A 17607-nucleotide genomic window follows, 5' to 3' on the forward strand; every position below is an offset into this window, starting at 1 on the left:
CTCTTTCTTAACTAAGAGCCCAGGAAATAGGAACTACCATCTTTGGGTTTTGTGCTTATAGCTGCCATCATTTCAGCCATGTCGGGCTGCCCTATAGGCTTGCTTTCTAGCATGGTGTCAAGTCTGTCCCTTTTAAAACATGGCTTCTGAGATTACTGTTGGCTTTCATCTGCCTTCTGACATCAGATTCCTTCTTAGCCAATCAGCACTTAATAGAATCTTGAGGTTACCATGGAGCTGAGTAAACAAGTCTGGCTCAGTGTTCAGTTGAACTGCTTCAACGCATACACGTGACTTGTGCTTGTGAATCTTAATAACCCCTTTACCTTGTGAATACCAATAACCCGTTTACCATCCCTTTATCCAAATCCTATACCACTACTTGTCTTCCTGCCTCCACAATGTCAGGTAGGAAAGAAACTAAAATGTTTATTTAATTGAAAGTCTCTCAAATAGGGAATCATCAAAATAAGGTGGGATTGGAAAGAAAGTATTGAAGGACAAGACTGTGCCCTAACTAAGGTCTTGGATCTGACCTTTCCTAGGGTTGTAACTTTGTCCTGAACCTTGACTTATCTACTTGCTGGCAGATTCTAGGGCTCTCTAGGGAATTGAGTCTTTAGGAGGAGGGGATAGAGAAGGAATCCAGATAGTTCTTGGGGCTGTTTCAACTGAAGCAGTGAGAGAACTGTGTATAGACACAGGAGAACTGAGGCCCAAGTTGCTTTTCTTTTGATGACAGACTACAGAGTATTACACAATAGTACTTCAAAGATTAGCTGATCAACAGTAATGTTGAGATAAGGAGAGTCAATAAAACATCTTCCACTGTTCAATTAGCAACTTAGATTGACTAGTTTTTGCCAACTGGGTAGATGTATTTTCCTCCTACATAGTTTCACATTTGTGTTCTCTGAAGCTGTCAGGTGGAAACAAGTCTTTCCCTGACAAAAGGATAGTTTGTTACATTCACCTGCACACGAACAGCTGTGTCCACTCTGGTGATGCACACTGGGTTGAAGATGGGCACCTTACTAATGGAGGAGGTTTCCAACTCAATTTTGGCAAATGGTTTAAGATAATTACATTCCTTGATTGTCATTACAAACAAACTCCTATTGTGAATAGCTAGAGTATGGTGGGATACACCCTTAATGTCCACCCTTGGGAACCAGAGGCATGAGAACCAATGTGAACATGAGTGTTTCTCTTGGACAGTAACTTCAAGAGAGTCACTCAGGGGTTATAAGACGGTTCATCGAGTAATAAAAGGAAATGAATTTTAAAAATTAGCATTCCCAGTAGTAGCTATCTTACATCTGACACCCACTAAGAAGGAAGGGTGGATCACAGGGCAGTAAGCAAACTGATACTCTTGAGAAGGCAAGCTAGGGACCATTTATAAAAAGATCACACCACCTTTACCTAGAGACAGTGAAGAAAATGAAAAAAAAATGGGGCAAGATTGCTGGAGAGGAGAATATGAAGAATAGATGAAAGGAGAAGACAGAACATAGGGTTGTTAGCCATGTAACACAGGAAGCTCACCACTGAATGCTCAAGGCAGACAAATGATATTAATAAATACATTTTCAAAGGAACACTGGCTAAAAATTACTGAGTACATGGCAAACATTGAAGGATTTAATGAAATATAGGTCAAGAGTTCAGGAATGATGCTGAGGCTGGGACAGGATATGACTAGAACCACTAACTTATCAGGAAAAACACATTTCATGTTTAGATATTGTCTTCTGAGTCCCTAAACCCTGATGATGCTTTACAATTAGGAAATGAGCTTTCTATGCATATATTGTAAACCAATTCTTAGTGCAATGTCTGGGCTCAAGAGTAAAATTCTAGCTCCCAGGTGGCATAGGCAGAAGGATTGATGGTAGTTTATCCACATTCTAGAAAGAATGATGAATTATAGGCAAACCCTGGCCATGAAGTCAAATTATTACTAAAAAGAATTAGAATTTTTTTTGAGAACTTGTGTTTGGAGATTTTGTTTTACTCTGACCTTGAGCATACACAGGATCTGGAGAAATCATGGTGATCTCGATATTCTTTAGTATTAGAGATCAAACTAAAGCAAATTTCCCAGCTTTATACTCATTTACCTCACTAGACACAGTATAATCTTTGTAACAAGGAATTATAAATCTACGAAGATAAGACAGGAATCCATAAAGACACAGTTGTATATCACTAATGAACTTGTGCCTCCCCAACAGGTAATTCTTGGGATAGAGTACCAGTACAGTTTCATGATACTATTACACCTATTAGCCAATCAAAACCTGAATCTTCTTGAGGTCCCTAGGATAAGTACAAAGCTGTTTTCCCAAACTGTGTTCACATTGCCAACCTTACAATGTCTGGTATGGATGGAAATCGGAACATTTCTTTAGCTGATATCCACATATTTTGAGAAGTCCAGAAAGTATGGATGCATAGGGAATGTACTGAATGAGAATCTAGTGCCAAGTGTCAGTTTAGCCCTAATATATCTGAGATTATGATTTTGGACAGAGCATTCCCTCTTACACTATGATAATCTTCACATTTCATAGTAGCAAAACTAACAGCCTGACCTGTGAGCACATATATAGAGTGGTTAAGAGAGCACAGTATAGAGAAAGCACCCTGGTAGTTCATGTGAGGTTTTACAAAGAAGCAGGCAGTGGTGGCACACACTTTTTTTCTTTTCTTTTTTCCTTAATTTGATATATTTGTTACTTACATTTCAATTGATTTTTCCCTTTCCTGGATCCCCCCTCCCCAAAAACCTCATAAGCCTTCTTCTCTCCCTGTTCCACAATCGATAACTTCCCAATTGACTGTCCTGGTATTCCCAGGCACTGCTGCACTGATCTTTTACAGGACCGAAGGCCACTCCTTCCTTCTTCTTGGACATCATTTGATATGTGCATTGTGTCTTGGGTACTCCAAGCTTCTAGGTTAATATCCATTTAACAGTGAGTGCATACCATGAGCGTTCTTTTGAGATTGTAATACCTCACTTCGGATGATGTTCTCCAGTTCCATCCATTTGTCTAAGAGTTTCATGAGTTCATTGTTTCTAATGGCTGAATAGTACTCCATTGTGTATATATACCACATTTTCTGTATCCATTCCTCCGTTGAGGGACTTCTGGGTTCTTTCCAGCTCCTGGCTATTATAAATAGGGCTGGTATGAACATAGTGGAGGATGTATCCTTACTACATGCTTTGGAATCCTCTCGGTATATGCCTAGTAATGTTATAGTCGGCCCTCTGGAAGTATCATTCCCAGTTTTCTAAGGAACTGCCAGACTGATTTCCAGAGCGGTAGTACCAGCTTGCAACTCCACCAGCTATGGAGGAGTGTTCCTCTTTCTCAAAATCTATGCCAGCACCACTTTTCTCTTAACTTTTTCATCTTAGCCATTCTGACTGGTGTGAGGTGAAATCTCAGGGTTGTTTTGATTTGCATTTCCCTCATGACTAAGGATGTTGAATATTTCTTTAGTTACTTCTCAGCCATTCAATATTCCTCAGGTGAAAACTCTTTGTTTAGCTCTGTACCCCATTTTTAAGAGGGATATTTGGCTCTCTGGAGTCTAATTTCTTGAGTTCTTTGTATATCTTGGATAGAAGCCCTCTGTCAGATACAGTGTTGGTAAAGATCTTTTCTCAATTTATTGGTTGATGTTTTGTCCGTTTGACAATGTCCTTTGCCTTACAGAAACTTTGTAGTTTTAAGAGGTCCCATTTGTCAATTCTAGATCTTAGAGCATAAGCTATTTGTGTTCTGTTGAGGAAATTTTCCCTTGTGCCCATGTCCTCAAGGGTCTTCCCCAGTTTCATTTCTATTAGTTTCAGTGTGTCTGGTCTTATGTGGAGGTTCTTTTTTTTTTAATTTTTTTTTATTCGATATAATTTATTTACATTTCAAATGATTTCCCCCTTTCTAGCCTCCCCCCACTCCCCGAAAGTCCCGTAAGCCCCCTTCTCTTCCTCTGTCCTCCCTTCCACCCCTTCCAATTCCCCGTTCTGGTTTTGCCGAATACTGTTTCACTGAGTCTTTCCAGAACCAGGGGCCACTCCTCCTTTCTTCTTGTATCTCATTTGATGTGTGGATTATGTTTTGGGTATTCCAGTTTTCTAGGTTAATAACCACTTATTAGTGAGTGCATACCATGATTCACCTTTTGAGTCTGGGTTACCTCACTTAGTATGATGTTCTCTAGTTCCATCCATTTGCCTTAGAATTTCATGAATTCATTGTTTCTAATGGCTGAATAGTACTCCATTGTGTAGATATACCACATTTTTTGCATCCACTCTTCTGTTGAGGGATACCTGGGTTCTTTCCAGCATCTGGCAATTATAAATAGGGCTGCTATGAACATAGTAGAGCATGTATCCTTATTACATGGTGGGGAATCCTCTGGATATATGCCCAGGAGTGGTATAGCAGGATCTTCTGGAAGTGAGGTGCCCAGTTTTCGGAGGAACTGCCAGACTGATTTCCAGAGTGGTTGTACCAATTTGCAACCCCACCAGCAGTGGAGGAGTGTTCCTCTTTCTCCACACCCTCTCCAACACCTGCTGTCTCCTGAATTTTTAATCTTAGCCATTCTGACTGGTGTAAGATGAAATCTTAGGGTTGTTTTGATTTGCATTTCCCTAATGACTAATGAAGTTGAGCATTTTTTAAGATGCTTCTCTGCCGTCCGAAGTTCTTCAGGTGAGAATTCTTTGTTTAACTCTGTACCCCATTTTTTAATAGGGTTGTTCGGTTTTCTGGAGTCTAACTTCTTGAGTTCTTTATATATATTGGATATTAGCCCTCTATCTGATGTAGGATTGGTGAAGATTTTTTCCCAATTTGTTGGTTGCCGATCTGTCCTCTTGATGGTGTCCTTTGCCTTACAGAAACTCTGTAACCTTATGAGGTCCCATTTGTCAATTCTTGCTCTTAGAGCATACGCTATTGGTGTTCTGTTCAGAAACTTTCTCCCTGTACCGATGTCCTCAAGGGTCTTCCCCAGTTTCTTTTCTATTAGCTTCAGAGTGTCTGGCTTTATGTGGAGGTCCTTGATCCATTTGGATTTGAGCTTGGTACAAGGAGACAAGGATGGATCAATTCGCATTCTTCTGCATGCTGACCTCCAGTTGAACCAGCACCATTTGTTGAAAAGGCTATCTTTTTTCCATTGGATGTTTTCAGCCTCTTTGTCGAGGATCAAGTGGCCATAGGTGTGTGGGTTCATTTCTGGATCTTCAATCCTGTTCCATTGATTCTCCTGCCTGTCACTGTACCAATACCATGCAGTTTTTAACAATATTGCTCTGTAGTATTGCTTGAGGTCAGGGATACTGATTCCCCCAGATTTTCTTTTGTTGCTGGGAATAGTTTTAGCTATCCTGGGTTTTTTGTTGTTCCAGATGAATTTGATAATTGCTCTTTCTAACTCTGTGAAGAATTGAGTTGGGATTTTGATGGGTATTGCATTGAATCTGTATATTGCTTTTGGCAAAATGGCCATTTTAACTATATTGATTCTACCGATCCATGAGCATGGGAGGTTTTCCCATTTTTTGAGGTCTTCTTCCATTTCCTTCTTCAGAGTCTTGATCCACTTGGAATTGAGCTTAGTACAAGTTTTTTAGAATGGATAAATTTGCATTCTTTTGCATGCTGACCTCCAATTGAATCAGCACCATTTGTTGAAGAGGCTATCTTTTCTCTACTGGATATTTTATGCTCCTTTATCAAAAATCAAGTCAACATAATTCTGTGGGTCCATTTCTGGATCTTCAGTTCTATTCCATTGATCTACTTGCCTGTCACTGTACCAATACCACGCAGTTTTTAACACAATTGCTCTGTATTCCTGCTTGAAGTTGGGGATACTGATTCACCCAGAACTTCTTTTACTGGTGAGAATAGTTTTAGCTCTCCTGGGTTTTTTGCTATTCCAGATGAATTTGAGAATTGCTCTTTTTAAGTCTATGAAGAATTGAGTTGGGATTTTGATGGGGATTGCATTGAATCTGTAGATTGCTTTTGGCAAGATGGCCAGTTTTACTATGTTAATCCTGCCAATCCAAGAGCAAGGAAGATTTTTCCATCTTCTGAGGTCTTCTTCAATTTCTTTCTTCAAAGACTTGAAGTTCCTGTCATATAGATCTTTCAATTGTTTGGTTAGAGTCACACCAAGATACTTTATATTGTTTGTGGCTAGTGTGAAGGGTGTCATTTCTCTAATTTCTGAGATTACTGTTGTCTTTCATCTGCCTAATCACATCAGATTCCCTCTCATCCCATCAGCTCCTAATAGAATCTTGAGATTACCATGGAGCTGAGTAAACAAGTCTGGCTCAGTGTTTAGTTGAACTGCTTCAACAGGCACATGTGAATTTTGCTTGTGAATCCCAATAACCTGTTTATCATCCCTTTATCTAAATCCTATACCTCTACTCATCTTCATGCCTCCACAATGTCAGGGAGGAAAAGAAACTAACGGTTTGTATTTGACAGTCCCTCAAATAAGGAACCATTAAAGTAAGGTAGAATTGTTCAGAAAGTATTGAAGGACAAGACTGTGCCCTAACTAAGGTCTTGGCTCTGACATTTCCTAGGGTTGTAACTTTGTAACTGAACCTTTACTTATCTACTTGCTGGCAGATTCTAGGGCTCTCTAGGGAATTGAGTCTTTAGGAGGAGGTGATAGAGAAGGAATCCAGATAGTTCTTGGGCTGTTTCAACTGAAGCAGAGAGAGAACTGTGTATAGACACAGGAGAACTGAGGCCCAAGATGCTTCTCTTTTGTTGACAGACTACATAGTTTTCCACAATAGTACTGCAAAGTTGGCTTCTTTAAGAGTAATGTTGAAATGAGGAGATTCAATAAGACATCTTCCACTGTTCAATTAGCAACTTAGATTGACTAATTTTTGCCAACTGGGTAGATGAACTTTTCTCCTCCATGGTTGCACATTTGTTTTCTCTCATGCTGTCATGTGGAAAAAAGTATTTCTCTGACAAAAGAACAGTTACATTCCAGGGCACAGGAACAGCTGTGTTCTTCTTGGTGCTACACACGGGGTTAATAAAGGGTACCTTACTGATGGAGTAGGTTGCCACTCAAATTTGGTAATGGTTAAGACAATTACATATCCATGATTGTTAGCACAAACAAACTCCTAATGTGATTAGCTAGAGTAGTCTCCCATAGCTTAATATCAGTCCTTGGGAACCAGAGGCATGAGGACCAAGGAGAACATGAGAGTGTCTATTGGACAGTAACTTCAAAAGAACCAGTCTGGGGCTATAAGACAGTTACTCCAGAAATAAAATGAAATCCATTTTAAAAATTAGCATTCTCAGTATTTGGAATCTTATGTCTGAAAACATCTGAGACCGAAGGGTTGATCACAGGCCAGTAAGGATACTCTTGAGAAGGCAAGCTAGGGACCATTTATATAAAGATCACACCGCCTACATAGAGATGGTGAAGAAAATAAAAAAAGGGCCAAAACTGAAGGAGAAGAGAATATGAAAGAATAGATGAAAGGAGAGGACAGAATATAGAGGTGTTAACCATGTAACACAGGAAGCTCAGCACTGAATACTCAAGGCAGCCAAATGATATTAAAAATACATTTTAAAAGGAACAGTGGGTACAAATTGCTGAGTACATGGCAAACATTGAAGGATTTAATGAACATATAGGTCAAGAGATCAGGAAGAAACCTGAGGCTGGGGCAGGGTTTGACTAGGAGGATCAGCTTATCAGGAAAAACCATTTTCATGTTTAGTTTTTGTCTTCCTAGACCCTAAATACTGATGATACATTACAATTAAGAAAATGAGAATTCTATGTATATGTTGTAGAACCAATTCTTAGTGCAATATCTGGACTCAAGTGTAACGTTCTAGTACCCAGGTGGCAAAGGCAGAGAGATTGATGCTAGTTTATGTCCATTCTAGAAAGAATGATGAAATATAAGTAAACTCTGGCCATGAAGTCAAATCATTAATAAAAAGAAATAGAATTCTTTCTGAGCACTTGTTGTTCACCGGTGACAAATAGGTCAGACCGTGTATGCTAGAGACTTTCTTTTACTCTGACCTGGAGCATACACAGGAACTGGAGAAATCATCTTGATTTGGATTCTCTTCAGTATTAGGCATCATGCTAAAGGCAATTTCCCAGCTTTATAATCATTTACCTCACTAGACACAATATAATCTTTGTAACCACACGGAATTATAAAGCGACAAATATGAGACAGGAATCCCTAAAGACTCTGTTTTACATCACTGATATGTCTGTGTAACCTGAAGCTGGAATTTTTTGGCTAAAACTACCAGTACTATTTCATGATACTATTCTACATACTAGCCAATCAAAACCTGAATCACCTTGGGGTACTTATGGTGAGGACAAACCTATTTTCCCAAACTGTGTTCATATTACAAACCTCAAAATATCTGGTAGGTAAAGAAATTTAACATTTCTTTAGCTGATATTCCCATATATTTTGAGAAGTCCAGACAGTGTGGAAGCATAGGGAATGTACTGAACTAAAACCTGGTGCCCTAGTGTCAGTTTTGGCCCTGATTGATCTGAGCTCATGATTTTGGACAGAGCATTCCTTCTTTCATTATAAGGATCTTCACATTCCATAGTAGCAAAGTCACAGGCTCTGGGCACACCTAGAGGTAGAGTGCTTAGGAGAGCACAATGTAGAGAAAGCACCCAGGTAGTTCATGGGAGGTTTTCCAGAGAAGCAGAAAGCTGGGGTGTACACAGGAACACTCAAAGCCAAGATGTCTCATTGTGGTAGCCATCCTGCACTCAGTTTCCACATTAACCTTTGAACTGCAGTGCTCTTCAGTAGCAGTGTTGTGATGGGAGGGAAACTGGCTGCCACATCTGCCAACCCTCTATGGACAGGGTTGTCCTGGCTGACCTGCCAGGATTTGCAGCTGTGTCCTATTGGGGACTCAGAGCACAACTCTCATGGACTAGATCTTTATGGTTTGAATGGAAACTTCAGGACAGAAAATGTGACTGTGTGTCATGTCTAGAACACAGAGAAACTATATTACCTACTGTGGTCCTCCAGGCAAAATCTTTAAAAGATTTTTAAAGTGCCAGCACTACTTGTGAAGATATGCCACCTGAGCACTCGGGGGCCATAGAGATATAGATTTTTAATTCTACAATTAAGTGATTGAAGCAGGATGGTAGACACAACCCATACTGCAGAGTAATAAACTTACAATTTTAATTGAAATATTGACTTAAGTCAACACTTATCATATATAGGAATTTTCTCCTTTTTATTTTCTATATTCTTTGTTTATATTATATATGATTTTCCCTTTCCCAGTTTGGCCCTCAGCACAAGTCCCATAAGCCCTCTTCCCTTTGCCTGTTCCCCAATCAATTCCTCCCACTTCTCTGTCCTGGCACATATCAAATCATTCCCAAAAAGAAACTAGGAGAGGAAGAAGAGAGCCCTGGTCCTGGAAAGGCTTTTTGCAGCAATGTAGGGGATTACCAGGAATTTTCAATGGAGATTGATTTACTGTGGCACAGTGGTTTATTTAGCAATGCATATATTAATATAACATTAATTCACAGTGAAGCAAAGTATCTCCTTTCCTAACTTATTGTTCATCTTGTGACAGGTGGGAACCTCCTGAACCCTAGGCACTCAGACCAACAGAGTCTAGGCAATGATGAATCTTTGTGTACAGTAACAAGTGTGGTCTCAACACAGTTACAAATAAAGGTAATTTGCGTGGAATTCTTAGAGGCAAATTTAAAACCTCAATGTCTTTTTCTGTGTTTAGACTAGTGATTCTCAAATGTTTTCACCCAACTGGTAGTATATCATTATTTCCTTATATTTCCACTGGGATCAGAGAAAACAGGTCAATGCTCTGTCCAATTAGTCTACATTGAACTATATTGAACACTGCCCTCAAACACTCTAACCCAAGACAGCCTTGTACAATGCTGTGGTCCAAGGGGCTCAGAGTTCTCAAAGCCTGTATGGCCTACTCAAGATCCTCAGCCTTAGTTTCTCAACTTCTCAAACATCAGGATCTTAGTTTTCATTCCTCATGATCATGCAAATGCGTAACCCTCCTATGTGTACACAACCACTCACAGCTATGTAAAGTCTTCTGGTCCTGATTTCAATAAATAGTCTATTTGTAACCCAACTCCTTAACTTGAACATTCCCTCAGAGCTCCTTTGCATTATGTTTATAATCAGAAGAGACATTCCTAATCCCAAATCTATCGCTTTACTAGCATAATAAGAGATACCAAAGTATGATTATTCACTAAATTTATGAAGTTGAATTGACACTTGGGGTGTTCTATTCACTCTAATTTCTTTAGGGAGAGAGGTTTGTGAATCTGACACAGATATACAAACATAAATGTGGGGGGGGGAGCATTATTGTGCTAGAAAGCTGGAATGGCAGAATGCCAGGAAAAGTGTTTTGATGTTTCCTGTCTTCTCTTTTCTGTCTTAGAACATCGCCAGGCATGATAATGCCACTCTTCTTCCCCAAGAGCGGTTCCAATTTCTAAGTGCTCTTGGGCAGAACATCGAAATAAATAAGAATTTTTCATTGGCATTTTATACGAGCCTGAGCAAACACTTCTTCAAAATGGCAGCTGACCTTGATCACTGTGGACAAAAGGAAGCAGCCTTTGTGCTCTACCACAAATTCCTCACGTGAGAACCTGCAGTTTATACTCCGTTTCTCCAAAACTTTTTTTTGTTCAGTCTGCTTTTCTATTCAGGGTTTTCCTCTTTGTTGACAGCTATAGAACTTGAGGATGTTATTATTTCATCAGATTTCTGGCACTGCCCACACAGACTTTTTCTTGTGATTCAAAGATATGAGGACCAAAATGGTGGTGTTATAAATAAGGAAATATAATGGCACACAAGGTCCAGTTCATAGTGGAAGAAAAGAGGGCTGAAAATCAGTGTGTATCTGAATTGATAGCTATTTTGATTTTCAAATCTCCCTTGATATAAACAGTCACAGGTTTGTCTCTGATGGGTGGCCATGCTTATTGAGTTCTATGGGAGAGAGGTAGGCATTCCTGTAGTTTCACAGCCACCAGAGGATTGTTGACTACCTGGCTTCTGTGTGGTTAACCATCCTTAGGGATTTCTCCAAACTGTTCATTGTATTGCATGGGAAGAGTGAAAAATAGATTGTAAAGCTGTCACCATAAAATAGTTCTTACAGCCTCAGTGACAAGGGTGCTTTGACTTTAGTAAGGGGAAGATCAAAAAGTCTCACCAATCCTGATTGGCCTTAAAATTAATGAAACAGAATATAAGGAGATATACAGGAGCTCAGCTACTAGGGAGTGGTTTTCTGGACATGATTTCATTGATCTTCAGAAGACTGAATGTTTAGTAGGTACATCAATTACTGTTCCACAACTACAAAACTTAGATTTATAGATGAGTTGAGGCACCACAGTTTGCATTCCATTTGTTGTACACATACTACAACAGGGGTTCTCTTGGATTTCCACTGGTGGTTTCCAGTAAAATGAAGGCTTCCTCTTGAGATCATAATAAATCTCCTCTCATTTCTTCCCTTTTCAAAACACAAGACTCTCTTACCAAACTGTCACATTTTCTCCCATACATCAGCTTCCCAGATTGAATTTCTGGTCATATCCTCTTCTCAAGCATAGTTTCTGACAAGGCAGTGAATCTTGAATCTTGGACAGACATGAGTGTTGAAGCAGTTTACTAGCATCTTTCAGTGCATCATGAGACTAGGTGCCCAGGGCTCATCAGCACCTAGAACTGAGCACCCTCAGTATCTCCTCTCATTGCCTAGTGATGTCTGAGGTGAGGTGGTAAACTCCCAGTAAGGAATACACAAAAGTGCTATGTGAACAAAGATTAATATTGGGAATGAAAGACTGAGACCACTGTATTTTTTTTCTAGTTTAAGTCCAGGAGTCCATCCTGTTTCCTCAAGGATCTGTGGGTCTATCTGATGCCTCCTGGGTGTTGAAATGACCAACTGGCACTGTGTCACATTAACTATGCTTATAGGCTGCTAATGTTTGCTGAATGTGCCAGTTTCATGGAAGAATTTTGATATTCTTTCTCCAGTCTCAGTAATGGAAATGGATGTGGGATCTCATGGTGTGCCTTATTAAACACCAGTAACTTCTAAAGCAGTGACTACAGAGTCCAAATTTCCTCAGGGACTCATTTAGACATTTTAATTTCTCTGCACAGTTTAGTCTCTCTGCTCTATTCCTTTAGACTCTATGTGGAAAAGCTCCCTGCAGATAAAAACTACAAAGACATTGTGGAGATTTATAAAAAATCAAATATTCTCAAGGTAGGTTTTCATTCTTAATGTGGCTCACCAAAAACTCCAGAGCAGAACACAGCTGCTCACAGAAAAGCCACAGATGATGGCACTAGAAGGAATGGGGGGCAATGCTGCTTCAGGAATTCTGTATAGAGGGGATGGCTGGGAATGGGGTCCAAGTCATGCATGAGATACTGCTGCCTCTGACAACCTCTTTTCTTTCTCTCTTTTCTGACATTAGCACTGTTCTAATTATCCATTTTGGTTTTGTATTGCAGACAACAAAACAGATTTTTGTAAGGGCTGAGGAGCTGAAGAGAGACCTGATAAATGAGTACACTGAAGAACATCTTGTTTACTTGACAGAAAAGGTTAGTGTGAGGAGAAGCATGGATATAGGAGGACTGTGTGACAACTACTCACTCTGTACCCAGGACTGTCTTCTTCAGTGTCTTTGAAGTGTGTGAGTCAATGAAAGGGCTCCACATGCCCTCTGTAATCCAATCAACACACATGAACATACACACACACACACACACACAAACACACACACACACACACACACACACACACACACACACACAGAGAGAGAGAGACACATACAATGTCATGGTATACTAAGAAGACTGAGACCTAACTTTATTAAAAACAGGAAAAGAGTAAGGTAGAAGAATGGATTTTCCAAAACACCAGGGATACAAGGCCCTAGACTGAAATGTCAGACTTTAACGAAACTACACTTTGTTCATATCTGGGCTGAAAAGACGTTTCTTCCAAAATTTGAAGTAGTGGCCTAAATTCTTTTCCTTTCCTGCAGAAGAAAGAAGAAGAACTGTCCAAGAAGGCATCATTCTTGGAGGAAAAACAAAAGATCAGAACACGACTTTCAAAATGGGCTTCCTTTCCTTTTCAAAAACGGTATGGTTCTCAAGAAAAATAAACAAGGTGGGGAGGAGGGCCCTGGAGCACCAATTTCATCAAAGGAAGCTCAGCCTTATTCAGTAACAATTGGAACCTTCAGTCCAACAGTGGTGCCTTCAGGAAAGAAAGCCTGCAATGAAGCAGCTCCAACAACATCACCAGCTGCCAAGGAGGCTGCAGAACTTGGCACCTTAGAACATCCAGGTGAGTCACCATAGGTTTCTCACTAGGACAAGCCTTGTATAGAAGTGGTTCCAAATGCATCTGGCTCAGGAAAACAGGATTGAGACTGAAGCTCACCAGTAATTTAAGGCAGAGGTGCTGGACAGGTCAAGTCAGGAACACTGGACCCCACAGAGAATCCTGAATCTCCTGCCATGTGATCAGTCTTCTGCTTGTGGTTTAATGAACATATAGGTCAAGAGATCCGGAAGGATCCCTAGGCTGGCACAGGATGTTACTAGGAGGGCTAGCTTATCAGGAAAAACACCTTTCGTGTTTATCATCTTCTGAGTCCCTAAACACTGATGATGCTTTACAATTAGAAAATAAGCATTCTATGCATATATTGTAGAACCAAATCTTAGTGCAATGTCTGGGTTCAAGAGTAAAATTCTAGCACACAGGTGGCATAGGGAGAGGGATTGATGCTAGTTTATACCCATTCTAGAAAGAATGATGAATTATAGGCAATCTCTGGCTATAAAGTCAAATTATTATTACAAAGAAATAGAAATTTTTCTGAGCACTTGTGGTTGACAGGTGCCAAATGTGCTAGGGATTTTGTTTTACTCTGACTTTCAGCTGGAGTCATTGTGGTATTCTAGATTCTATTTAGTATTAGGGATCAAGCTAAATCGAATTTCCAAGCTTTATACTCATTTACCTTACTAGACACGGTATAATCTTTGTAACCACAAGGAATTATAAAGCTACAAAAATAAGACAGGAATCAATAAAGATTTGGTTGTATATCACAATGAGACTGTGTCTCTCCAACCAGGAATTCTTGGACCAGAGCTACCAGTACAGTTTCATGATACTATTCCACCTACTAGCCAATCAAAATATGAACCATGTTGAGGTCCTTATGATAAGGACAAACCTGTTTCCCCAAACTGTGTTCACATTACAAACCTTACAATGTATTGTATGGAAAGAAATGGGAACATTTCTTTAGCTGATATGCCCATATTTTGAGAAGTCCAAACAGTGTAGAAGCATAGGGAATGTACTGAACTAAAATCTGGTGACCTAGTGTCAGTTTTGGCTCTGATATATCTGAGATTATGATTTTGGACAGAGCATTTCCTCTTCCACTATAGGGATCTTCACATTCTATAGCAGCAAAACTAACAGGTTGACCTGTGAGCACAAGTAGATGCAGAGTGCTTAAGGGAGCACAGTATAGAGAAAGGACCCAGGTAGCTCATGGGAGGTTTTGCAGAGAAGCAGGCAGTGGTGGCACACACTTTTAATCCCAGTACTTGGGAGGCAAATACAAGTGGATTTTCCAGTTGGAGGCCAGCCTGGTCTACAGAGTGAGTTCTATGACAGCCTGGGATATACAGAGAAACACTATCTAGAGAAAAAAAAAGAAAAAAGGAAGCTACATATTTTTGCAGCTGTCCTGCAAAGGATCTGTGTAGGCCCAGTACTTTCTGCTTCTCCCAGTTCATGCTAGCTCTGCTCAGATCAGTTGGAGGGCTCTGTTCTTCTTTTCTTTCATTCTGTCTGCTTTGACATTATTTTGTCCTCCTATTCTGCACAGTTCCCTGATATATGAATGGGACTGGTAGGGGGATTGATGGAGACACATCACATAGGTCTGTGTCTTTCATTCCCTGTCTCTGTCTGAGTGTTTCTCTCTGTTTTTGTTGCTTTGTCTGTCTCTGTCACTGTCTGTGTCTGTCTGCCTCTCTCTTTACCTCTCTCTCTGTCTCTCTGTCTCTGTCTCTATCTGTTTCTCTGTCTCTGTCTCTGTCTCTCTCTGTCTCTGTCTCTCTCTCTCTCTCTCTCTCTCTCTTTCTCCATAATATCTTGGTATTGGACACTATGTTCACACTTGATGCAGAAGGAATCTTTTCTTATAATGGCTGAATAGGGCATTGAACATTGGGATTAGAAGAATTGGACTGCTAGATTGTTTCTTTAATTTTTTAGACCAGTAGGATTTGATTTTAAACTAGATCTCTGGCCATCTAGACTCTATGTTTTTGTCACATAAGCAGTGTCTTGTATATATTCTGTCTCATTAATTGGGCCTTAAGTCAAATCAGACATTTTTATATTATTCCTAGAGGTTCTCTGACACCACTGCCCTAGCATATCTGGCAGGTATAACCGGGCAATGAGACTGAATAACAGACTTTCAACAGAAAATATTGTAGGTCAAGGGGTTCGTGGCTGAGTTGGTATTTGTTTCTGTTTCAGTAGCCAACAGAGTATGTTCCTATAACAAAGAAACAAGGACATAAGGGTAAAGGTTTCAAGCATGCATCAGCTCAAATTCAATTTCTTTTTTTAAATTGAGTATCGTCTTCATTTACACTGTGGATGATAAAACCTTTCCCAATTTCTACCCTCCCAAAAGCTCCCTCCCCAAAGATTCCCAACCCCTCCTCCCACCCACTGCCTCCATGTATATGCCCCTCTACCTGACACACTTCCACCTCCTCCCCACCTCTGTCGGTTTCCCTTTTGGGGGGCCTCTATTGAGCCTTTACCTGACCAAAGACCACTCCTGCAACTGATGCCCAACAACACATTCCTATGCCACATTTTTGCCTGGAACCATATGTACCTCTTGGTTGATGGTTCAGTCCTTGGGAGTCTTGGGGTGTCTGGGTGTCTGAAGTCATTGTTCTTCCCCTGGGGTGTAAACCCCTTCAGCTCCTCCAGACCACCCTCCAGATCCTGCATTGGACACCCCATGCCCAGTCCAGTAGTTGGTTGCTAGTTTCTGCCTTTGTATTAGTAGGGCTCTGGCAGGTCCCCTCTGGAGACAGCCATGGCATGCTCCTTTTGTACATACTTCTTGTCACAGTGTCGGAGTTTGGTGACTGTTTATAGGATGAATCTCCAGGTAGGGCAGTCTCTGGGTGGCCTTTACTTCAATGTCTTGTCTCCCTTATTGCTCCTGTGAGTATTATGTTCCCTTTTTCAGAGGAACCGTAGCACCCTCAGTTAAGCCCTCCTACTTCTTGAGCTTCCTGTGCTAGGTGAATTGTAAATTGTTTCTTCTGAGCTTTGGACTAGCAACGGCTTATTAGTGCATACCATGTGTGTTCTTGTGACTGTGTTACCTTGCTCAGGGTGACACGTTCTAGTTCCATCCATTTGCCTAAGAATTTCATGAATTCATTGTTTCTAATGGCTGAATAGTACTCCATTGTGTATATATACCACATCTTCTGTATCCATTCCTCTGTTGAGGGGCATCAGGGTTCTATCTAGGTTCTGGCTATTATAAATAAAATTGCTAAGAACATATTGGAGCATGTGTCCATATTACATGTAGGAACATCTTCTGGGTACATGACCAAGAGTGGTATAGCTGGGTCCTCAGATAGTACTATGTTTAATTTTCTGAGGAATCACCAAACTAATTTCCAGAGTGGTTTTACCAGCTTGCAATCCCACCAACAATGGAGAAGTGTTCTTCTTTCTCCACATCCTCTCCAGCATCTGCTGACCCCAGAGTTTTTCATCTTAGCCATTCTGACTGGTGTAAGGTGTAATCCCAGGGTTGTTTTGATTTGCATTTCCCTGATAGCTAAGGATGCTGAACATTTCTTTAGGTGCTTTAGAGTCATTTGAGTTTCCTCAGTTGAGAATTCCCTGTTTAGCTCTGTACCCAATTTTTTAATAGGGTCATTTGATTCTCTGGAGACTAAAGTCTTCAATTCTTTGTATACATGGATATTAGCCTTCTATCGATGCAAGGTTAGTAAAGATCTTTTCCCAATTTTTTGGTTGCCATTTTGTCCTATTGACTGTGTCCTTTGCCTTACAGAAGCTTTGCAGTTTTATGAGGTCCCATTTGTTGATTCTTGTTCTTAGAGCATAAGCCATTGGTGTTCTGCTCAGAAACTTTGCCCCTGTGACCATGTGTTCAAGGTTTGTCACCTATTCTTCTATATAAGCTTCAGTGTGTCTGATTTTATCTATAGATCCTTGGATTTATCTGTAGATCCACTTGGATTTGAGCTTTGGACAAGGAGATAAGAATGGGTCCATTTGCATTTTTCTGCATGCAGACCTCCAGTTGATCCAGCACCATTTTTTTTAAATGCTCTCTTTT

The 17607-nt window shown here is 40.3% G+C and overlaps 1 protein-coding gene across 1 annotated transcript in view; it reads left to right on the plus strand.

Moving 5' to 3' along the window:
* Positions 1-17607, plus strand: part of LOC127671280 (zinc finger protein basonuclin-2-like) — a 221189-nt gene that overhangs the window by 162557 nt on the left and 41025 nt on the right. The gene's annotated exons all lie outside the window — the stretch shown is intronic.

Source organism: Apodemus sylvaticus, chromosome 20, assembly GCF_947179515.1.
Source record: "Apodemus sylvaticus chromosome 20, mApoSyl1.1, whole genome shotgun sequence".
In the NCBI taxonomy this organism is placed as follows: Eukaryota; Metazoa; Chordata; class Mammalia; order Rodentia; family Muridae; genus Apodemus; species Apodemus sylvaticus.